The sequence below is a fragment of the Ambystoma mexicanum genome, chromosome 7p (assembly GCF_040938575.1).
Source record: "Ambystoma mexicanum isolate Mex_15411 chromosome 7p, UKY_AmexF1_1, whole genome shotgun sequence".
NCBI lineage: Eukaryota > Metazoa > Chordata > Amphibia > Caudata > Ambystomatidae > Ambystoma > Ambystoma mexicanum.
In genome coordinates, this window is record NC_090939.1 from 859284963 (window position 1) to 859310909 (window position 25947).

The following is a 25947-nucleotide window of genomic DNA, read 5'->3' on the forward strand; positions in this document are numbered from 1 at the left end:
CGCGCACTTTTACGCTGCGCGGGTCCATGTATGCCTGCTTCCTGCTGGAGTACGTATTTACGGATTAGCGCGTCTTTTTTGGCGCACGCATTAGCCCCGTTCCATTCCATGAATACATGTTGTAGACGCGCGTGTGGGCGTTCCGCGCATTTGCCTCCTGTACTTCCCCCGTGACGCCCTCATTTTCACGCGTTGTTCCCCATTCCGCGTGTTAGGCCCCGTGTTCCGCCTACTTTTGTTGTGTGCGCTGCGCTATGAGCGCTTTCGCTGTGCGCTTAGCGCACGCTGTTTGGAGACGTGTGCGCCAGTGTGAGCCACGCAGAATTTTAGCACACATCCAGGGATTTACACGTGCACGGACTTCCATGAACGCTGTGCGCGGGTTTCGCTGCGATTTTCGCGCTTGCACCGAAAATTTCAACTCACATTAATTCCATGAATCGGCCTGAAAATTCGATTTTCAAAAATAGTTGCACAAATTCAATGCAAAGAGGGTGCAGAGATGTAAAAGCACAACACCTAAATTCGAATTACAAACATAATGGCACAAATGCAGTGCAAAGAGGGTGCAGAGATGTAAGAGAAAACATCCAAATTCGAATTACAAACATAGTGGCACAAATGCAATGCAAAGAGGATGCAGAGATGCAAGACAACACACACCTAAATTCGAGTTTCAAAAAACAATGGACACAAATGCAATGCAAACAGGTTGCAGAGATGCAAGAGGACACAAACCTAAATTCGAATGATAAAAATAGTGGCACAAATGCAATGCGCAGAGGTTGCAGATATGTAAAAGCACAGACACCTACATTTGAATTTTAAAAAAAGTGGCACAAATGCAATGCAAAGAGGATGCAGAGATGTAAAAGCACACATATCTAAATTCGAGTTTCAAGAAACAAGGGGAACTAATGCAATGCAAAGAGGGTGCAGAGATGCAAGAGCATACACACCTACATTTGAATTATAAAAATAGTGGCACAAATGCAATGCAAAGAGGGTGTAGAGATGTAAAAGCACAGACACCTAAATTCGAATGTCAAAAACAGTGGCACAAATGCAATGCAAAGAGGGTGCAGGGATGTAAAAGCACACACACCTAAATTCGAATTTCACAAATAGTGGCACAAATGCAATGCAAAGATGGTGCAGAGAGGTAATCGAACACACACCTAAATTCGAATTTCAAAAATAGGGGCACAAATTCAATGCAAAGAGGGTGCAGAGATGTAAAAGCACACACATCTAAATTCTAATTACTCAGTTGCACAAATGCAATGCAAAGTGGGTGCAGGGATGTAAAAGCACACACACCTAAATTTGAATTTCCAAAATAGTGGCACAAATGCAATGCAAAGAGGGTGCAAGGATGTAAAAGCACACACACCTACATTTGAATTACAAAAATAGGGGCACAAATGCAATGCAAAGAGGGTGAAAAGATGTAAAAGCACACACACCTACATTTTAATTATAAAAATAGTGGCACACATGCAATGCAAAGAGGGTGGAGAGATGTAAAAGTGCACACCCTAAAGCACACACCTAAATTCAATTCTCGAGAAACAAAGGGCACAAATGCAATGAAAAGAGGGTTCAGAGATGTAAAAACACACACACACACTTAAATTCGAATTTCAAGAAACAAGGGGCACAAATGCAATGCAAAGACAGTGCAGAGATGTAAAAGCACAAACACCTCAATTCGAATTTTAAAAATAGTGGCACAAATGCAGTGCAAAGCGGGTGCAGAGATGTAAAAGCACACACATCTACATTTTAATTTCAATTAACAAGTAGCACAAATGCAATGCATAGAGGGTTCAGGGATGTAAAAGCACAGACACTTCAATTCGAATTACAAAAACACTGGGGTGGGGGGCGCTGTTGAGCAGCCTGCAAGATGGCTGCCTAGCTTTGTTGCTCCGTGGCCCGGCTGCTTTCATCCGCCTGAATCAGCGGTTCTATCCCTCATCCGTGGTTGTGGCGGTGAGCATCGTGCTGCTGGGTTACTTGCCTACCTACCGATATGTTTGTGGCGTGAATCGGACCTCTGGCCGCCTTGTTCCTGTACTGCTCGCTGGAGGCCTCCTTGGCTGCGTGGCCGGCTGTGGTCCTGGCACTCCCCGCCTCGGCTGGCTGCCCTGCCGTGCTGCATCCTGACATTGCACAGCGGGCCGGACTCCCTCCCCATCCGCCCAGCCTCTGGGCCGGCCCCCGCTCGCCACTGGAGCGGTGCTTCCTCCTTCCGGCCCCGCTCACACTGCTGCCTGGTACCCGGCGCCTGGTTCCAGCGCCATCCGCTGCGACTCCTCTCCCCGACCCGAGCTACGGGGGCTGCCGGAGCGCCCCCCCCGTGTGGACGGCGGATACCCGGGTGCATTGGTGGCCGCTCCTGCCCCGTCCGCTCGAAGCTGAGGCCCCTTGGGTCGCGTGGACCACGTCTTCCACCGGCGGCCCTGACGCCTTGTGGTACTCCAGAGACTGGCGTCCTGATACTACGGGCTGCCCTGTGGTCTCCTGCCTGAGCGGCGGCCCTGCTCCCTCTTCGGCCCGGCTCCACTTTGGTGTCGCGCCCTGGCGCCCGTCTCTCCGGCGCCCCATCTTCTTGGCCTGATTCCCCTGTGGCTAGGCCCGGCGGTTTGCCTATGCGGCCTCCCTCCTCGCTTGCACTTGGCCCTTTCCCGCGGCTGGTGGATCCTCCTCCGCTCGCCACGCATCACGCTGCGGGGCCCGTTGGAGTCGTCCCCCGCAGCCTATACACCTGGCCTGATCTGCCTGGCGGCTTCTCCGCGGGACCCCGCGGTTGAGGCTGGGAGGCCTGGGTCCTCCGGTAGCGGTGCGCCTCCTCTGCTGGTGCCTCTTGGGCTGCCTGCTGCTCCTGGTTGGGGGTCCGCTGGGGGTCTCGGCCGCCGCTGCCTCCTTCATCTTCAATACTCTGGAGCCCACAGGTGAGGAGCGTGCGGCCTGGGAACGCTGCTAACTGCCCCCCCTGCGCCTTGTCAATCCTGGGGGTGGTGGCCTCCCGCCTGCGCAGGCCACAATTGCCTCCACTGCTACCTGGTCTCCTTGGAACTATGTGCCTTGAACCCTGCTGAGCCTGCACGACCCCCCAGGTGGCTTATATGACATTGCTCCGCTCAGTCCTCTCAGTGCCGACCTCTCCCCGATCACCCTGCCTCTGGGGGCACCCTCACAGCCATTCCAGATAGTGCATCCACCTGCCTGCGCTCCATGTCCACCGGGCGTCTTGGGTCCGCACTGCCCTACCTGGCGGGTGCTGTCTGTCTGCGACCCGACTGGATCTCTGGTGGGCCTTTCTCGGCGCTATCCCCTCCACATTGCCCTGCCACTTTTGTCAATTCTACGCACTGCCTGTTTTTGCACAGTGGTACTCTCGCTCTCCAACACTCCTGCTTAGTATATACCTCGCCCTTATCCCTATACTGCGGGGGGTCCTGTGTGACCTGGGAGCCTGCGCCCCCTCTCGGAAATCTTGCCCAGCGCCCCGGAACCCTGGAGCGTGTATTCTACAAAACTGCCCTCTGAGGTCTCGCTGGGTCTCCAAACATGTCCGGTAAAGGCACGCAGGGCCAACAAAACCGGGCGATGGACAAATATGCCAAGAATCTCTCTAGACAGGAGCAGGAGGGGGGGGTGCCTTGCCTCAGGACGATCCAGACACACCCTCATGTTCCCCTCAACCAGACCTCACAACATTGATGGAAACTATGGCCAAAAACTTTGCGTCATTTCATGAAAAATTAGATGACATTAACGCCAGTGTAGCCTCACTACGCACCAAATTGGATCAGCATGGCGCTAGGCTGGTTGAGGCCGAGACCAGGATCGGGGCCAACGAGGATGCGGTACACGTGCTCCAAAACACGGTCTCGGACTTGGTGCGCGATATGAAGCAAGTCAAGGCAAAGTGTGACGACTTAGAGTCCAGATCCCGCAGGAACAATATCCGTATTGTGGGGGTTCCGGAGGCAGCGCTCAAGAGCAAAATGGAACACGCAGTCGAGTCCCTCCTGAGATCTCCTGGGTAATCCTCAACTCTTCCCGTTTTTCTCTATTGAACGCGCTCATCGCGCACTGGCCGCACACCCCAAGCCGGGCGACTTCCCTAGACCAATTATTGCGAAGGTTCTCAGCTTCAGGGATAGGGATCATATCCTACGTTTGGCTCGAGAAAAGGGTGAACTGAAACTTGAGTCTCAGACTATCCGCATCTTTCCCGACTTCTTTGTCAACGTCCAAATGGAGCGCAGACAATTCAATGGTGTGAACAAATTGCTCAGGGAGAGGAAAGTTGAATACGCCATGTTGTTCCCTGCAAGGTTGAAGCTCACCCACCGCAATAAGTTGTACTTTTCACGGTCCCTGAGGAGGCAGTGAAATTTATTGAGTCCCATATTCCTGTCCCAGGCCCGATGGACGACCCAGGGGAGGAGGGTTGAGATGGCCTGCTTTGGCCCCAATGCCTGTATCTCTTATTGATCCAATGGCACGCCTGTCATTTGTATTTTCCTTGCTATTTCATGTATCCTCTGTCCTGTATATTCATTGCTTGTCGTAACTTTTTGTGATGTCTCACGAAACTCAACATGGGATACCGGTGTATGACATACGGGGTTTTGCATGGATCATGAGATCCTTTAATTTATATACCCTCTGCTAACCGTACTCTACTATGGTGTCTCCTCTAAACTTAACATGGTTACCGCTGTACGTTATTTGGTGTATTCCACCGTTCAATCATCTCAGTCGGGCCCATGGCAGCAGCGACCCCCGCTGCAGTTGCAACGCCGAGTTTGGCCTGTTATGTTCACTGGTTACGCCCCAGTTGGGTGCGTGGGCAAGCCTTGCCCTGTTGGGTTTGGCACGCTCGCCTTGGACCTCTGGGTGGATTTTTGGGCACTGATGTGTTGGGGGTGGTAGTGAGGGAGGGGGGTACAGTTGTGGGATGTTATAACAAAAAAGGTGAGGGAGTACTGGCTCATGGCGCGATGCAGCGGCCCACTGTGTTGTTGGCCGGCACTTGTTCAACAAATTGTGTCACACGTTACTGGGATCCCCCCTAAAATGCTACTGAATGGCTATTAGGCTAATGTCTTGGAATGTCAGAGGGCTCAGCAACTTTACGAAGGCACGCAGGATTACTGCTTATGTTCAGAGGCATGGGGTCAAAATACTTCTCTTGCAGGAAACCCACGCCCTTGCTCGCCTCTCGTCCTTTCTCGCCCCGGCATGGGGCCCCAACAAATACTACACGGTGTACTCCTCACAGTCCAGGGGTGTCCTTACCTTGATTCACAAGTCCTTGGAATTCTCCCTGTGCACCAGCCATATCGATATTGAGGGTAGATACGTAATCCTCCACTGTTTCCTTGCTAATACTGAATGCCTTCTGGTCAACACATATGCCCCCAGTATAGATGCAACCGATTTTTTTATCACATTCTCGACATCCTCCTAGGATATGTAGGGGTTCCCATTATCTGGGGGGGGGGACATGAATTTCATTCTAGACTCCGGAGCTGCGCCCAGAATAATGTCCAGGGCCGCTCGCCGCCTCCATGCGCACATGCTTACTGCCGGTCTCCTAGATGCCTGGAGAGCGCTCAACCCAATGTCTAAAGAGTTTACATTCTACTCCTCTGCCCATGAAAGTCATTCCAGGATTGACCTTTTCCTTCTACTCTGCTGGGCTTATGGGCAAAACACTTACCACACAAATTCTGCCGAACACATTATCCAACCATTCCCCGATCACATTGGACATAGCTTTGAACCCTGCCCTCCCCCATCACTCTAACTGGCGGTTTAAATCAGAGGCACTGCATGATATTGTCTTCAGGGCCGACATCCCAGCAGATATCACCTTGTTTTTTTGATAATAACAAATGCCACGATACAACAGATGGGGTGAGATTTGAGGCGTTTAAAGTTTTCATCAGAGGCATGTGTATCTCCAGGGAGGCTGGAGTCCTGAAGGACATTAGAAACTCTTTGCGCCGTTCTGAATCCAGACTTAAGGAGCTAGAGCGTGAGTATGCCACCACCCCCGCTCCACCCAAGCTTGCACAGATACAAACTGAACTAGACGCGTTCGAGTCCCTTGCCCTCAGTTAGATAAGATACCTTGCCCGACCCGTTACGGCCCGGAGGTATGGCGAGGGGGAGAGGCCGGGTCGTACCCTTGCCCGTCTTGCCCGCACCGAGGGAGGCAGAGGCCAGATTGATAGTATCATCGACAATGACGGAGTGCGCCATTGGTCCGATCGGCCCATTCTTGAGACCTTTGCTGATTTTTATGCAACTCTTTATGCCCAGCAGCGAGAGCATAGTCCGCAGGATCTGGAATCCCTCCTAGACCGCATCCCAATGTCCCTTATATCTCTAGCCACTAAAGAACAACTAGATACACCTTTCACCCTTGATGAGATTGTCGCTGTCATCTCGGCCCTTCCTAAAGGAAAAGCTCCCGTCCCAGACGGCCTAACCGCCGAGTTCTATCAGGAGCACGTTGCCCTTCTTGCCCCACGGCTTCACGAGGTGTGGGATGAGTCGCTGCGTCTTGCTACCCTTCCCCAATCCCTGCGTGAGGCTGTCATCACCGTGCTCCCCAAGCCGGGTAAACCTCCTGATGAGTGTGGCTCCTACAGACCTCTGTCCCTCATTAATACCGATACCAAAATTTTCGCCAAAATCAGAGCAAATAGGTTCCTCCCCATCATGAAATATTTAATCCACCCCGACCAGAGTGGTTTTGTCCATGCCCGGTCCACTGCCTTAAACGTCCGACGTCTGTTCAATGTCATCTCTAGGATTGACCCCAAAGCCAACGCGGTTGCTGTGACACTAGACGCCCAAAAAGCGTTCGACATGGTCTTGTGGCAGTACCTGTGGGCGGTGCTGGAGAAGATGGGGATCGGCCCATACATGCTGTCCTGCATTAAACTGCTATATACTGACCCCGTGGCCAGAGTCCTGGTTAACTCCCATCTTTCAGCTCCCTTCACCCTCCACAGAGGGACACGCCAGGGATGTCCATTTTCTCCCCTGTTATTCGCGATGGCTATCGAACCCATGGCGGATAGTATAAGAGCCAACCACACATGTAAAGGGATACGTCTACGGGACACCCCCGAAATTATATCACTTTATGCGGACAATGTGCTTCTTTACATTTGAGACCCTTCGGTCCATCTCGACCCGATCATTCGTGAAATAATCAAAATTGGCACATTCTCGGGCTTCACCATAAATTACACTAAATCAGAAATGTTTCCCCCTCACACCTGCAACTCCCCAACTTGCATGCGAATTTCCGCTCAAATGGGCCCCTGTGGGCATTAAATATTTGAGGGTTCAGGTGTCCCTCTCGAAATCCTCTTTATTGGCTGATAACTATGGGGCTGCGGCGCAATATGCTGAGGTCAGGATGAAAAGATGGTGTAACCTCCCCCTCTCACTATCAGGGAGGCTGTCCCTAATAAAAATGATCATAGTTCCTAAGCTACTATATATCTTTGCTAACGTTCCACTCTGGCCCGGGAAACAATACTTTGCTGACTTGCATGCCGGGTGTGCCCGCTTTCTATGGCATTCCGGTGCCGTGCTAAGGAAGTGGCAACATATGACTCTACCCTATGAGAAGGGTGGCTTCAATGCACCTGATCTCACCCAGTATTGGATAGCCGCTCAAGCCCAGCACGCTACATACTGGTACCACCACCAGGACCCGCCCCCGCATGTTAAGCTCGAGATCCTTGCGACTGGGGAGGTAAATGTCATGTCCCTGATCCTTTTCCACGCGTATCGCTCTGACGCCCCTGCCGACCCAGTGACCTCCACAATCAGGGCCTGGCGACAGGTTCTGCTGCCTGGCTCCCCCCGTATTACAAATGGCTTCCCTTGTGGTCGTTCCCGGGCCTCACCCCCACACAAGATAAGCTTCTTATGCGTCACTGGTCAGACCTGGGATACAGGTAATTCTCCGACTTGTTCACCGATGGGAAATTTATCACCCCACATACATGGAAGCCAGGGCACCCCAAGTCCTCACTGGAGCTGCTGCAGTACTTTCGTCTCAGGGCGGCAGTCCAAGACATGTGGCCCTCATATCCGGACAAACCCCCGGAGTCCCCCGAGATCTGCTACAATGCGAACTACGCAGGGGGTGGGCGGATTGTGTCCGCCTCTATAAAATGTTGATGGCGCGAGCTGTAGAACCCCCCCACACTGTTCGGGATGCGTGGAGCCGTGACCTGGGGATAGACATCACTGATGCCATGTGGACCCAAATAAGCATGCATACTCGCAAGGTTTCCCTCAATTCCAGAGTTAGATGTGTTCAATATAAGTTACTCAATCGCCTGTACTACACTCCTTACGTGGTTGGGAAATTTGTACGGGATCACTCCCACCCCTGCCAGAGATGTAGGTCCAGCGATGCTGACCACGCTCACATATTCTGGTCTTGTAGGGCACTGGCCCCGTTCTGGGAGGCGGTGCTTGAGGCCCTCTCTGAGATGGTGGGGTTCTGTGTTGACCCTGACCCCCTGTCTCTACTGGTCGGGATCTGGGAGCGGGCTGAGGCGAAAAGGGTTGCTAGATTTCTGAATGTGGCAGCGATAGTGGCCAAGAAATGCATCCTGCAATGTTGGAAGCGCAGATCCTCCCCTTCACTAGAAATGTGGCTGAGAGCCCTTACATGGACACAAACTTGTGAGGAGGACTACATCAACATGTTGCCTGGGCCTGCTCGACCTAAAAATATATGGACAGAGTTCTGTAGCTACCTGAATCTCAGGGGGGATCTGGAGCTTCTGTCTTCTCCCTCATCTCCTGATCAGGGGATTGTTCAAAATGAATGGCTCTGTTGTGATTAACCTGCTTTCATGATCATATGTGACCTTCTGTAGAATCTGTGCATCATCATTCACGCTTCAGAATATGCAATGTGTGTTGTTGTTGTAACCTGTAACGTGCCAGCTACTACTTCTTGCCAATAAAGAGAAGTTTTAAAAAAAAAAATAATACTGGCACAAATGCAATTCAAAGAGGGCACAGGGATGTAAAAACACAGACACCTACATTCGAATTTTAAAAATAGTGGCACAAATGCAATGCAAAGAGGTTGCATCGATGTAAGAGCACATACACCTACATTTGGATTACAAAAATAGTGTCACAAATGCAATAAAAGAGCACACACCTAAATTCGAATTTCAGAAATAGTGGTACAAATGCAATGCAAAGATGGTGCAGAGTTGTAAGAGAACCCACACCTAAATTCGAATTTCAGAAATATTGGCCCCATTTCAATGCAAAGAGGGTGCAGAGATGTAAAAGCACAGACACCTAAATTCGAATTTCAAAAATAGTGGAACAAATGCAATGCAAAGAGGTTGCAGAGATGTAAAAGCACGCACACCTAAATTCTAATTACAAACACAGTGGCACAAATGCAATGCAAAGAGAGTGCAGAGATGTAAGAGCACACACCTAGACTAGAATTACAAAAATAGTGGCACACATGCATTGCAAAGAGGGTGCAAAGATGTAAGAGCACACACACCTACATTCGAATTTCCAAAATAGTGGCACAAATGCAATGCAAAGAGGGTGCACAGATGTAAGAGCACATGCACCTAAATTCGAATTACAAAAATAGTGGCGCAAATGCAATGCAAAGAAGGCGCAAAGATTTAAGAACACACACACCTACATTCGAATTTCAAAAATAATGGCACAAATGCAATCCAAAGAAGTTGCAGCGATGTAAGAGCACACACACCTACATTTGGATTACAAAAATAGTGCCACAAATGCAATGAAAAACAGGGTGCATGCATGTAAAAGCACACACACCTAAATTCGAATTTGAGAAATAGTTGCACCATTTTAATGCAAAGAAGGTGCAGAGATGTAAAAGCACACACCTACATTTGAATTTCAAACATAGTGGAACAAATGCAATGCAAAGAGGGTGCAAAGATGTAAAAGCACACGCACCTACATTTGATTTACAAAATAGGGGCAAAAATGCAATTCAAAGACGGTGCAGGGACATAAAAGCATGCACACCTAAATTCGAATTTCAAAAGTAAGGGCACAAATGCAATGCAGAGAGGGTGTAGAGATGTAAAAGTGCACACAACTAAAGCACACACCTAAATTCAAGTTTCGAGAAACAAGGGGCACAAATGCAATGCATAGAGGGTGCAGGGATGTAGAAGCACAGACACCTCAACTTGAATTACAAAAATAGTGGCACAAATACAATTTAAAAAGGGCACAGGGATGTAAAAGCACAGACACCTACGTTTGGATTACGAAAATAGTGGCACAAATGCAATGAAAAGAGGGTGCATGGATGTAAAAGCACACACTCCTAAATTTGAATTTCAGAAATAGTGGCACAAATTCAATGCAAAGATGGTGCAGAGGTGTAAGAGAACACACACCTAAATTCGAATTTCAAAAATAGTGGCACCATTGTAATGCAAAGAGGGTGTAGAGATGTAAAAGCACAGATACCTAAATTTGAATTACAAACACAGTGGCTTCAATGCAATGCAAAGAGAGTGTACAGATGTAAATGCACAATCACCTAAATTCCAATTTCAAAAAGAGTGGCACAAATGCAATGCAAAGAGGGTGCAGCAGTGTAAGAGCATACACACCTAAATTTGGATTACACAAATAGTGGCACAAATGCAATGAAAAGAGGGTGCAATGATGAAAAAGCATACACACCTAAATTCGAATTTCAGAAATGGTGGCAAAAATGCAATGCAAAGATGGTGCAGAGAGGTAATCGAACACACACCCAAATTCGAATTTCAAAAACAGGGGCACAAATTCAATGCAAAGAGGGTGCAGAGATGTAAAAGCACACACACCTAAATTCTAATTACACAGTCGCACAAATGCAATGCAAAGTGTGTGCAATGATGTAAAAGCACAAACAACTACATTTGAATTATAAAAATAGGGGCACAAATGCAATGCAAAGAGGGTGCAAAGATGTAAAAGCACGAACAACTACATTTGAATTATAAACATAGGGGCACACATGCAATGCAAATAGGGTGCAGAGATGTAAAAGCATGCACACCTAAATTCGAATTTAAAAAATAGTGGCACACATGCAATGCAAATAGGGTGGACAGATGAAAAAGTGCACACACCTAAAGGACACACCTAAATTCAAGTTTCGAGAAACAAGGGGCACAAATGCAATGCAAAGAGGGTGCAGATATGTAAAAGCACAAACACCACAATACGAATTTTAAAAATAGTGGCACAAATACAGTGCAAAGAGGGTGCAGAGATGTAAAAGCACACACATCTACATTTTAATTTCAATTAACAAGTAGCACAAATTCAATGCATAGAGAGCGCAGGGATGTAAAAGCACAGGCACCTCAATTCAAATTTCAAAAATAGTGGCACAAATGCAATGCAAAGATGGTGCAGAGTTGTAAGAGAACACACACCTAAATTCGAATTTCAGAAATAGTGGCATCATTTCAATGCAAAGAGGGGGCAGGGATGTAAAAGCACACAAACCTAAATTCTAATAAAAAACACAGTGGCACAAATGCAATGCAAAGAGCATGCACGGATGTAAATGCACAGACACCTCAATTCAAAATTCAAAAATAGTGGCACAAATGCAATGCAAAGAGGGTGCAAAGATGTAAGAGCACACACACATTTACATTCGAATTTCAAAAATAGTGGCACAAATGCAATGCAAAGAGGGTGGAGAGATGTAAGAGCACAGGTGTAATGCATCGATCTTGGAAGGTTTGGAACCGATGGAAGTACACCTAACATGGATGCTGGAAGCTTCGTGTTGCGGTCTATGTATCATCCAAGATGGCCGCCAGCACGTATTTACGCACAACGCACCAGTGCTCCAATGCGTGATGCGTTGTATCAAAGTACTTTCGTATTTTACCAGCGCTGTGTTTCTGAATCTCTCGCTACCAATTATTGGTTCGTGTTTATTCTTCTCTCTTCTTCCACTATCTTACACCGAGGTTTACATACTATTTTTTGGGTAGCTTTCCTTTATACGGTTGGATCCCTGATAATCGCACTTTGAGGTTAGTTCTTTTACTCCTCAGTCTCTGTATCTATCCTTCCTGCTAGGTACCTTGTTTACTTTCACCTTGTCTACCGTTTCATTTCAACTTACTCTGTTTTCTTCCGCCTGGAGTTTCTTCTCTCTAGTGACAGTCTACCCTTCCTAGGCTACTAATCACCAGTTTGTTGGTTCGCCGTCTTGGCGTTCTTCTACCATCCGGCCATTATCCTGTGCTCCTGGTGTGCCTCAGTTCCTTCGGCACCACCGGCTACTATAAACTGCCTTTTGGACACGGTTTCTCAGTTCACCCGATCATACTACACCGAAAAAAGGACTGGCCTCGCTTCAACTCTTCTACCCAACCTGAAGAAGACCATTCACACAGGGTTTTTTCAGCTTACGGCTTTTTCCCTGGAACAGCGGGTTGGCTCCTGGGAGGCTTCTGGGATTTGGTTCCTATCCGGTCACGGTGGCCTCCGGGGAGTCACGCCCATATTTGCATCAAAGAAGGAGTAAAGAAACCAGAAATACACGAAGGAAAAAGAAGACGGAACTCCAAGAAGATTCCGCCGGTGATTCAGGTGAGGAGGAGTTGGAAAGGAGGGGAACCAGGGTTGCAAGTTTTGACAGTATGCAACGCCAAAAGGACAAAGAGAATGGCTACTCCAGAACAGGTTCAAGAAATGTGTAACGCCATTCAAGCGCTACGAGTCGATATGCAGAATCTACAGGCCGAGACTCAATCTCTTCGTCAACAAATAGCTACCCGAGATGAAGGAAGAGGTGAACTACCGCCGATGCCCCTGTCCATTAACAAATATGATGGTGACCCTAAGGGAATGAAGGAATTTCTCGACGCTTGTACCGTTTATTTCTCTTTCAGAAGGAGGAATTTTGAGTTGGGTAGATCACGGGTTGGATTCCTGATAGCTAACCTAACGGGTAGTGCATTAAAGTGGGCAACCCCTCTAGTTACCTCTGATGATCCTTCGGTAAATGATTACGACTTATTTGTTCGCAATTTCAAGACTAGGTTCGAAAGACCTGAGGTTCAGTACTCTACCTATGAGGCCCTTATGGACGTAAAGCAAGGGAACCAAGACGTACAGACTTATATTTCTCACTTCCAAGGTTTGGCAAGCTTAGCAGGATGGCCAGACACTGCGCAGCAGACCATATTTCGAAGAGGGTTGCACGAAGATATAAAGGATGAGTTGGCATGGGTCGAAAGACCCGAGACGTTCTCCGATCTGGTGTCCTTGGTACTCCGGATAGAATTCAGGTTGAATGAGAGACGCCAGGAGAAAAGGAAGGGTAGAGGACTCCAATGGAACCACCAGACTTGTTCACAACTTAAGGATCGTGTTTCTGCAGAGGAACCAATGCAGATTGGTGCAACCAGAGGACCCCTGTCTTCTAATGAGAGAAGACGAAGGAGAGAACACAAATTGTGCATGTATTGTGGGTCTTCAGATCATCAGTTGAAATATTGTACAGAGATTCCATCTCAGCGTTCGGGAAATGCGCATCCCCGAGTCTACGCAAGGGAGACTACGGGAAAGGTGGCACAAACCCTTGCAACATCACTAACACAGGAGAAGACAACCGACTGATGATATTTCAAGTATCATTGAACCCTACTAATGGAACCTTGATTCCGGTATTAGCCATGTTGGACTGCAGTGCTGCAGGCAACTTTATTGACTCATCGTGGGCACAAGACAAGGGAATTCCGCTCAGGCAGAAGAGGAAGCCCATTCCTGTGGAAGGTGTTGATGGACGTCCATTGTTGTCAGGACCTGTTACTATGGAAACATTACCCTTACAGGTAACCATGAAGGATCATACCGAAGAGATAATCTTTGACACTATCAGGGCTGCTCATTTTCCAGTAATACTTGGCATTTCTTGGTTGAGACTTCACAACCCTTCTATTGATTGGAGTGCCAATCGACTGAGTTTTAATTCAGATTTCTGTGGAAGGAATTGCATCAAGGAGCAACTGGTTGAAGTTCCTGCTTACCCTATTAACCAGTCTACAGTTTCTATTTCTTCCATTCCCATCCAGTATCAAGAATACAAAGAGGTTTTGAAGATGTTGTTCCCAAACTCCTCCCACCTCACTGACCTGAAGATTGCAGGATAGACTTAAAGGAGGAAGTCTCTCTACCTTTCGGTAGGATGTATCCGTTGTCCCAGCAGGAACGGACTGCCTTGAAAGAATATCTGGACTCCAATCTTCAGAACGGTCTGATTCGGAAGTCAAGATCCTCCGGAGGTGCATCACTTTTCTTTGTAGCAAAGAAGGGAACGATATCGAGAACTAAATAGAATTACTGTCCGGGATCGTTATCCCATGCCCTTGATAAGGGACATTCTTGAAGCTGTTAAAGGCATTGTCTAGTAAACATTTTTATTGTCCCTACGGGTCGGCCATGTTTTTTTAAGCCTAAGTGGCTCGATTTTAGAAAACTTTCCTATGGACCTTACCCGAGTTTTCGTCCATTAAACGCACGCGAAAACAAGCACCAGGGAGCCGCCATTTTCTGATAATTCTATCTTTTCCCCGATCGCCCTGGCTGACATGCTTTTGTGGCACTAAATCAATTCCCCCGCCCCTGAGCCTGTCATCAGCAGACTCGTACCGCCCATTTCCCAACACCAAAGCACGTCTTGCGTCAACATTCGCTGCGCTTCAGCTAATGACGTGTCGCCATGGAAATGGCAGGACGCCTCTTTCCTCAATAAGTATAAACAGACCGTTTCACAACACACAGCAACAGATTTTCGATTCCATTCCTCTCTCTGTGTTACTTTGAGTATTCTGTGACTCGTTTCAGTGCTCTGGTCAGTTACTTTCGCCGCTTGTAGCCCGTGTGAACAGATACTAGTACCACCGCTATAAATTATTTTAGTTTGTTTAACACACAATGGCTACAATAATGCCCTACATGTACGAGCCCGAGTATACCGAGGAGGAACTACTGGAAAGGGAAGCACGCGAAAACGATGGGGATTCGGACGGCAGTTGGCAGGACGAATCAACAGATGAAGAGCCTGGGCCTAGTCAAATGGACGGCGTCTCCACCTGGTGCACATGCAATCGGTGCGAACTAATGCCAACTGGGGTGAGAACTGCTGCTGCCGAGAAAACTCGGGATGCCTGGCCTACATTTCGGAAGGCGAGCCACGACCGCAATGCATCACCGAGCTGCCAGACTTCAGGGCAGCCTGCCTCACACGGGCCGTGTTGAGAACAATGATGGTGCTTATGCACGAACTTCGCGCAACTGTTCGTCCTCGTAATCCGAGTAACGAGTAAGTATACTCTGCTTGTCATGCCACTCCTATTTCATGTTCTTCTACTATATCCAAAATTACATCTACATATCATTGTAACACATGTAAGTCGTTCAATAGTGTGCATTGTCTAGATAGCATTTGTCCGTGTAAAATGCCATTAGTTACAAGAATTGTCATTAACATCAAACGTTTATTAAACTTATCTTGGTCATTTAAAAACAGTTTGTTTCATTCCTTTTCACAGGTGGTACAGGCTGGTGGCCTATCGTTCCTTTACATGGTGGCTTCACGGGAGGCTTGGACACCGCGTTCGAAGAGTGATACCCGCCTGTGCCGTTCGTGCCATTAGAGAAACGTTCCCGAGTGACAGCGGTCAGTAAAGGGGATTTTCTCTCGCTGTGCTGCAACCTGACCTGTATAATCTTTAAAGTCTTGTATTTTTGTGTCATGAAAATAAGATACAAAATAAAACACCACATATATTTTAACAACGGTTGTCTCGATTTTTTAAATGAATCAAGTGTGTCTCCATTCAAGGATGGACGTCAGACATCTGTGCTCCGAATGGGTGAAGGTCTGGTCGCTGTGAAGCAGGGTGGTCACTATCTATCTAAGCTAACATAACATATTCTCGATAATGCATGCACTAAATAACACTTGTTCAAAGTCTTTCAGTAGGTTATGTCTCTATATAATCACACATATATCTATTCTAACAATTTCCATTGAATTATACAGGCCTTAGGGTCTTGACCACTATAATACACCGGTTGAAGTGTGGGTCTGTGCTCACAAGAATCTCTGGTATGTGGCATTTGTTATTGATAAGCACGATATACTATCATTGATATAAAGGCGATATACTATATATTGATATAAAGGCGGTTGGCGCCAGTGGATGCGTGCTGGAATGGGGGGCTGTCAGGGGCGCAAACGGCCAAGGTGCCAAACTACATGTGCACTTCAAAAGGTGTCCCACGCCCAGGGGCCATCGGTCACATGGCCTCCTCAGACCCTGTGTCTCCAGCCAGGCCTCCCCTTGAAGCAGGCCACCCCCCTGCAATCCACATAAGTGTGTCTCCATTCAGCAGCCTTCCTGTGCCTTATCTGCACGCCCCAGGCCCATCCATCCCACCCCCCTGTATCAAAGGTGGTTTGCGCTGATGGATGCCCGCTGGCATGGGGGGCTGTCAGGGGCACAAACGGCCAAGGTGCCAAACTACATGTGCACTTCAAAAGGTGTCCCACGCCAAGGGGCCATCGGTCACATGGCCTCCTCAGACCCCGTGTCTCCAGCCAGGCCTCCCCTTGAAGCAGGCCGCCCCCCTGCAATCCACATAAGTGTGTCTCCATTCAGCAGCCTTCCTGTGCCTTATCTGCACGCCCCAGGCCCATCCATCCCACCCCCCTGTATCAAAGGCGGTTTGCGCCGGTGGATGGCCGCTGGCATGGGGGGCTGTCAGGGGCGCAAACGGCCAAGGTGCCAAACTACATGTGCACTTCAAAAGGTGTCCCATGCCCAGGGGCCATCGGTCACATGGCCTCCTCAGACCCCGTGTCTCCAGCCAGGCCTCACCTTGAAGCAGGCCGCCCCCCTAAGACCACGACATACATACGTCATTCATTCACAAACACACCCCTGTTTCTAATACTTTATAAACCACTTGATATGTCTCATGAGAACATCTTTGTGCTTTGCAAGTCAACTCCTGAACGTGTTACCTGGCAACCACTGAGATCTACGCTAATCTGCTCGTCGTCGTGCTATCCGTGAACTTCTGTGACCGCTTAGAGCAAACCCATCAGTATGCTACCCGTGGCCACCCACCTATTCTCCTGCAACATACTGCTCTGCTTGCTGAATCCAACTGTTTGTTGGTCAAGGTAAGGCCATGTATCCTAGTCATATTTCGCAGATTTTTAAATTTCTATCTATTTACGAGTTGAGTACACAATAGTGCTAGGTTCATTGGTCTCATTGCTATTGACTTGAGTTGCCATTGCTATGCTATCAATAGATCTATTTATTTTCATCTGTGTCTATTGTCATCGATTGCACCCTTCGGGGGTCCAGTCTATAATGTAAGCATGTTTCCTTCTCGTGCAATACAGAACATCCAAGGGATGAGTCACATGTTCAGTTTTTAGTCACAGCATTTATACATTTCTGCAACTTATGCAAATACTAAGCCACACATAATGAACTGGTATAGTTCCTGCGACCAAAACAAACCTTGCATTGATCATTGTATGATTCATTTACTTTTGTATCAAATCTTTATTCTTAAAGATTGTATAATAATGTCGATATTTACTTTTCAGATTGATCAACAATGCCTGCCTGTTCGATTAGCGGTTGCCCTTCGAAGACCCATGCTAAATCTGAAGGCACTACAATGCATGTATTCCCGAAAACTGTTGATCGAATAAGAGAATGGGTCAGACATTGCGGATATCCACTGGATGAGCTGGAAAGTAGAGTCCAACAAGTCTTACAGGACAAGAGGGGTGATCGATACCGCCTCTGCAGCCGGCACTTTTCCTTGGACATGTACAAAACATCTTGGGTAACAAAGAAGAATAAACGGCGAACGACACGGAAATTGCGCGAAAACGCTATTCCCACTCTATTCGTCCACATTCCGCCACTGGTGAGTCAAGTGTCCGGATTTAACTTTAGGCCTTGCGGTAGTGTGTAGGTAGCCGAATGGATTAATTGATATTGTAGGTGTTCTATCCCTTGTAATAATTTCGATATTGATATGAGTGTATAGTTTTTTGAATAATTACATTTATCAATATATTCTTTTTCGATTTCATAACCCACAAACGCAATGTATATATATATGGGGACAGGGAACTGTGCTGTATTGAGCATTTTTCAAGTATTCTGTCGCCTTACATGGCTATTTTTAATATTGGCATTTCATTATCGATCATTAATTGACCTTTACAACTTCTTGACTATCCCTTGAATCTGAAGCAAGAACATTCTACATCCTTGACGTGGTCGCAGTTATCAACCACTTCTAGCGCGTATCAGGTAATCTTACTAGGCTAATCCACTACATACTTGTTTTATGCATGTCAAGTAATAGTTTTATTCTATTGTGTAATTATTTTACCGAATGTTTGGTTACTGCTTTCCAATTGATATACACCTTAGTTATCGTCCACTGGTGTTTGTTTTCAGTTATAATTAGTGTTATCCATACTAATGCAAGTACTGTCTTTCAGGAAGATGCTGAAGCGTCCGCCACATCTACAACACTTCTAGATGTTCTTCAACAGCAGGAGGTATGGATACTGACAGCTCCATCGAGCGTCATCATCAGAGCTGGAATTCTTGTCATTTGATTGTTCTACACAATGTTTCATTCGTGGTTAACCGTTGATATGTACCTGTGCTGTCGACCCCAGGTGTGTGTTATGTTTTCACAATTGTAATCCTCACTAATGCAAGTACTATGTTTCAGGCAGTTGATGGAGCGTCAACCCCTGCACTTGAAGCAGAGCCTGACATTCAAGTATACGAATCGGCGCAACAGCTTTCGGAAGTGCGCACTACATTTGCAACATCCATAGATATTCTTCAGCAGCACGAGGTATGGATAATGACAGCTCCATCATGCGTGATCATATAACGTGATTCCATTTGCTATACTTTCTTCCCTATTAACGCAAGTGCTGTGTTTCAGGGAGACGACGAAGCTTCCACTACAATCACAACATCCAATTTAGATGATGCAGATGTAAAGAAATCGTTGAAATAAGTCGATGAAATGTGATCATATTTGGATTTTCCTTGATTCTTTTGGACAATGCATCATTTGTGGTTATATCTTTGTATGTACCTGTGCCGTCGATCCCAAGTGTGTGTTGTGTTTCCAATATTGAAAAGCATACTAATGCAAGTACTGTGTTTCAGGGAGATGCGGATGCCTCCTCTCCAATACAACCATTCATGGCAATCCATGCAGAGCCAGAGGTATGGATACTGACAGTTCCATAGAAATAGATCATCACTGGTCGAATACTTGTCGTTTGATTGTTGCACACAATGTTTAAATCGTGTTTGGCTATTGAGATGTACCTGTGTGTTCGTCCTCATGTGTGTTTTATGCTAACAATATTTTGATACATAGTAATGAAAGTACTATGTTTCAGGGAGACGATGGAGCCTCATTCCGTGCTGTCTATGCGGATACAGAAAATATAGTCGTTGCAGCGCAAGAGGGAGGACATGCGGAAACGAATCGGAGCTACAGCGTGCAGATGTTGAAGGTCGAGTCAAAAAAGTTGCAGAGAAAAAAAAACAAATAAAAAGGTTAGTTACAAACAGTTCATAACTTTAAAAAAATGTTTGTGCTGGGGACTATTTTATGTTTTTTTCCAGGCAATTCTACTACACTCCATCTTGTGTTTAAACTGAACATCCCTTTTCCAATCTCTCCTCCAGTTACCCGTGGGTGTCAGAACTATACACACACAGACAGTGAAGCGAATGAGAGATGTGGCTTGCCAGACAGTGTACACTATGGAGGAACTATTAATTGAGGCGAGGCGTGTTCAAGCTCGAGATGCTCATGTCCAATGGCCAGAACATGAATTAACTGTGTTTGGAGACTACAGCAAAGTTGCATTGGACCATAGCTACAGTGCGACCGCACCACCACAAGAAGATGTTATTGAATGCATTGAAGATAGCTCTGAAGTAGTTGCAGATCAATTTACACAATCTACACCCGCCAAAAATTTGCCACCAAAAAACCTGTCGACATTGTTGTGTTCTCCCATCAATGTTGAAGTAATAGATGTTGAAATGACAGAGAATGAACCAGCCGCAGCATCCATAGACGCATCAGAACTTGATATCAGCAATATTACTTTCCAATGTGTTGAAATCTCCACAACGTCAAAGGCCGAAACAACGTTGACGCAGGATGACAGTCTAATGAAAGAGAGCAAATACATTGTATTCGACAGTTGTTTGATGGAAATTATAAGTATGCTGAAATGTGTGCATTCCATTAGAGGGAAAGTATGTGGGAAGCCATTGATTAATGTGACTCGTCAAATAAAAGGCAGTAACGTCAAAATAAATGCCGCCTGTAGATTAAATCATAGGTTCTCATGGTCTGCACAACCGATGCTGGGGAAACTGCCAGCAGGCAATCTACTGTGTGCAGCTGCATCACTTTTTAGTGGCTCCAGTTTTAGAAAGTTAGAGGCTTTCTTTCAGTTTGTGGGACTCCATTTCATTTCTAAAGCGCTGCACTACATATACCAACGTGATTATCTGTTTCCGGCCATTAGTGATGCTTGGAAAATTGAACAATTGTCGCTAGCAAGTACATTCGAAGGCAAACGATTCAGGCTAGCCGGCGATGGACAGTGCGACAGCCCTGGATTTTCTGCCAAGTACTGCACCTACCACTTTCAGGACATGGATAGTAAGAAAATTGTGAGTTTGGTGGTCGTGCAGGTAACACAATGTACATCCTCAGTGGCCATGGAGAAACTAGGTTTTATAAAATCAGTGGAATATCTACAATCGAGGGGAATGCACATCGACCTCATAGCCACGGATAGACACGTTTCAATTGCCAAGACAATGAGAGAGCAGTTCCCACATATTAAACATCAATTTGACGTATGGCATCTTGCTAAATCAATCAATCAATAAGAAAATCTCAGCTGCAGGGAAAAAAAAGGTTTTGAAAGTATTTTGCAGTGGTCACATTCTATCACCAACCATCTTTGGTGGAGCTCAAAAACTTGTGAGGGGTCAGTGGAAATACTACTTGAAAAATGGCGGTCACTGATGCACCACTGTACCAACGTTCACCGCTGGACAGCAAATGAACATTTCCACCAATGTGAACATGGCCCTTTGTCCCCAGAGGAGGCACGGAAGAAGAAGTGGTTGATTCCATCTTCACCGACACACAAAGCCATTGAGAAGATTGTTTTCGACAAAACTCTATCAAGAGATTTGAGAGAACTGATAGAATTCTGTCACACAGGAGATTTGGAGGTGTTCCACAATATGTGCCTAAAGTACTGGCCAAAGCGCTTGCATTTTAGCTTTCGGGGCATGAAACATCGCACTCTACTAGCGGTCTTGGCCCATAACAGCAATGTCGGACGTGAAAAATCTAGGACTAGGGGTAAAGTAAGGATGCCTCGCTACACTAAGGTGTTTTCAAAACGAAGTAAGCAATGGGTGATCAAACCAGTCTATGATGAAATGCAGTTCGACTTTGTGAAAGGCCTTATTGTTGCTGTGTTAGAGAAGCACAGATATGGAATTTTGGACGTTTCTGTGCAGAGCAGTGATCCATTGCCACCGAACATTGCGAATGTGCCATGCCCACCCGAAGCACAGCTGATTGTGAAGTACAAATCCCGGTTTAAATAATTGCAATACGATTGTCTTTTTGTAAATAAATGTTATTGTACAGTGTACCTGTAAACCTAACCCCTACCTTCACCATCATGGGTGGCGAACAAGCTGGGGTCATCTTTGAATTCTCTCTATTCACCTCACATATGTGTATGTATATATTTTCTCATGTCTCATCTCATGTAAATGTAAATGCTGCGCACTGTTAACGGAGGGGAGGCTTGCGTATTGCAAATAATAAAACAAACAAACAATAAATCTCACTTTTAACTCAACTCCTGTGGTACTTTATACTTTCCCTGACCTTCCGCCAAAAATTAAATGTCTCAATTTGGGCTGCAAAGCTCGCAGACAACGGGGACAAAATTGGGGCACTTAGAACGCGCCAGCCAAGCAGGCCGTGGCATTTGGGAGAGAAGCCAGTTCGCATTTGCACATTGAGGTGCACTACATAGACGGATTCTAAACTTCACGTTCTCACAGATGCCTATACTACGTGATGTTGCAAATAAAGAATGCGAAGGACAGTGCCCAGATGAGGCCCACAAGTCGCACTGGAAGTATAAGGGTCTATTGTTTTTTGACCTTGAGACAGGGACCATGCCGAAAGAACTACATTTGAAGGGAGTGCGCAATAACGTAAGAGACGATAAGGCAGAAAATTCAGAAACTAGACCGGGTTTCATTTTAGGTCATATACGAAAAATCGTTGTCAAGAGCACGGTCTGTTTTACAGACTGCATTACGAAGAGACACAATGGAAATTTCAAATATAATGTGAGTAAATCTTTATACGCTTTTATACCGGAATGAAGATTTAATGAATGGATGCATGAATAAATGAATGAATGAAGAGCTAGGAAAAGCAAGTAAAACTGTTCGTAGTGGGCACATGGGCATGCAGGTCCACTGGTCTCACCGATCTCGGTCCTTGGCCCAGCCACTTTTCCCTGCACTGCCTACCTGCACTATGGGACTGTCTCTGTATCCTTCAGCCCCTTCTCCCGGCACTTACCTTGCACTTGCCACCAGCTGGCCCTATTATTTAATTTGTATTCAACTAACCATGTACAGCCTTCCCCATGCGTGATCAGAAAGACACCTGGCCTAGTAGGATCGTTGTCTGTCTGCCCTTGTTCCCCACCTGCCTCGTCACGCCTAGAAACACTTGAGTATAGGCGCGTTACAAATACAATATCATATATCATATCATTCCTCACGCATGTAGACTAACTGTCGTTTATCATTGTGTGTTGGCCTCGATTTATCTCGTTACTATTCGCATTGAATTTAGAGACGAACATACTCCATTGAACTATCCTTGCAAGCAAATAGTTTCTGATCGGCTGTAATAAATAAAATGAGTAATATTAATGAAGTTCGGCTAGCGAGACTAATTATCATTGTTTTGTTTTCATAACAGGTATTTGATCCCATTCTGCCACTGCCATCTGTTTGAGACACCTTCGGATGGATTCTTCAGCAGACACCTGCAGCTGCGTGTCAACAACTGGAGCACGATCACCATATTATGGGACGATCGCCAAGGGCCTACATGCCCTTACGCTGCACTAGTGGCTAGAAGCAACATAACAACCTTTAGGCTGGACTAGTGCCTAGTTGATGGAACAGCCTTGCAGTTCACCGTGCTTCCAAAGTGATTCTTTTTACGAAAATGAACACCCTGTGTACCATAAAGGAACAGCGCGTGACTCAAGATGAAACGGAACAGTTATTGCGGATACAGATAAAAGAAAATAAATGGCTTCCGGAGTTCATATGGCAATTGCTGAATATTCTTTAAACATTTAATGTCAAATAAATGTACTTTACCAAATGTACTGTGTTGCTGTTTCATTTTAAAGTACAGTTTCATATTCCGAATTGTGGCACGCTGTGTTGTGAGTTGATCTGTGTTGGTTTCCGGGTTCTGTGTGGAGTCGCGCAGAAGACGACTGGGCGCGTTTGCCTACGCAGCACAGTAACGTCACGGGGAGAGGCGGGGAATATGAATGTTTTGATAATGTCAGGCTCAGAGGCGGGGAAATTGATTTAGTGCCGCAAAAGCAGGTCAGCCGGGCGATCGGGGAAAAGATAGGATTATCAGAAAATGGCGGCTCCCTGGTGCTTGTTTTCGCGTGCGTTTAATGGACGAAAACTCAGGTAAGGTCCATAGGAAAGTTTTCTAAAATCGAGCCACTTAGGCTTAAAAAAAATATGGCCGACCCGTAGGGACAATAACATTTTTTACTAGACCATGCCTTTAAGGACTCCAAGATCTTCACTAAGATCGATCTACGCGGAGCATACCACTTACTCAGGATCCATGCAGGCGATGAATGGAAGACCGCCTTATGAACACTGTTGGGGTTGTTCGAGTATTGTGTGATTCCGTTTGCATTAGTCAACGCCCCATCGGTGTTCCAGCGGTTCATGGACCACATTTTCGCTGATATGCTAGGAACTTCCGTAGTAGTGTACTTAGATGATATTTTGATCTACTCTTCCACTCTAACTGAACATCAAAACCTTGTTTAGGAAGTACTGCAGAGGCTCAAGGACAATCGTCTATACGCTAAGGTCGAAAAGTGTACCTTTGAGGCAACTGAAGTACCTTACCTCGGCTTCATCTTATCCTCTAATGGAATACGGATGGATCCGGATAAGGTAAAGGCCATTCTCAGGTGGCCAGAACCTTCTTCTCCTAAGGATATTCAAAGATTTCTTGGTCTGGCTAATTTCTACCGTCGTTTCATTCCTCATTTCTCAGAGATGGTACTCCCTCTGACAAAGCTTCTCAAGAAGGGAAGTGTCTTCGAATGGAATAATACCGCACAATCAGCCTTTTCGGACCTCAAGAGACTGTTTACCACAGCTCTGGTGCTTATTCAATCGGATCAGTCAAAACCCTTTATCGTGGAAGCAGATGCTTCAGGCGGAGCCCTCGGAGCTGTGTTGTTACAAGAGGATAATGAAGGAGTAGAACATCCCATTGCCTACTATTTGCGTACTCTTACAGTCAGTGAACAAAACTATTCTGTACTTGAGCAAGAACTATTAGCTATGAGAAGAGCTTGCGAGGAGTGGAGACATTTATTACAAGGGGCCACACATCCATTTCTAATTCGCACTGACCACAGGAATCTGCGGGTTCTCCAGCAGATGGAATGCCACAATTCCCGTCATGCCAGATGGGCATACTATTTCTCCAACTTTGATTTCCAGATAACATATATGCCAGGCTCACAAAACGGAGTAGCTGACGCCCTTTATAGAATGGATGTTACACCTACTGAGAAGGAAAGGATGTTGCCTACCACAAGATTCATAGCAGTGATCAACTGCTTTCTTCAGAAGGTTAGGAAGGAATACAAGACATGGACTAGACAGAAGCTAATGTCTAAAGGTCTTCAAGAAAGAGGTGGATTATGGTTCTACAATTCGACTCTCTTTCTTCCTTCTTCGCAACTTCAAGCCAAGGCGCTACATTTTTGCCATGATCTCCCATTAGCTGGTCATAGGGGACAAAAGGCCACCTACGAACTATTGGCTAGAATTTTTTGGTGGCCTTCCATGAGCTCTGATGTTAACTCATACGTTAGCTCCTGTTCGGTATGTGCTAGTGCAAAGGTCTCTAGACAGAGGCCTTTAGGACTTCTACAGCAAGCTGATTTACCTTCTCGTCCCTGGAAGAATCTATCTATGGACTTTATCGTAGATCTACCTCCGTCCCAAGGGAAGACAGCTATAATGGTTACTTTTGATTCCTTTTCCAAGCAGGCTCATTTCTCCTCTCTAACAGGAGGGCCTTCCGCTTCTGAGACAGCTTCTGTGTTCCTACGAGACATCATAAGACTGCACGGGTTTCCTCTAGTGATCATCTCGGACAGAGGAGTACAATTCACCTCTAAATTTTGGTCCATTTTGTGTAAGGAACTAGCAATCCATAGAGCATTATCTTCAGGATACCACCCTCAGTCCAATGGACAAACGGAGAGACTAAATGCCACACTGGAGGAGTATCTGCGGTGTTTCTGTAACAAGGAACAAGACAATTGGGCATCATTGTTGCCCATGGCGGAGTTCCCATATAACAACACAGTACATACAGCTATCAGAATGA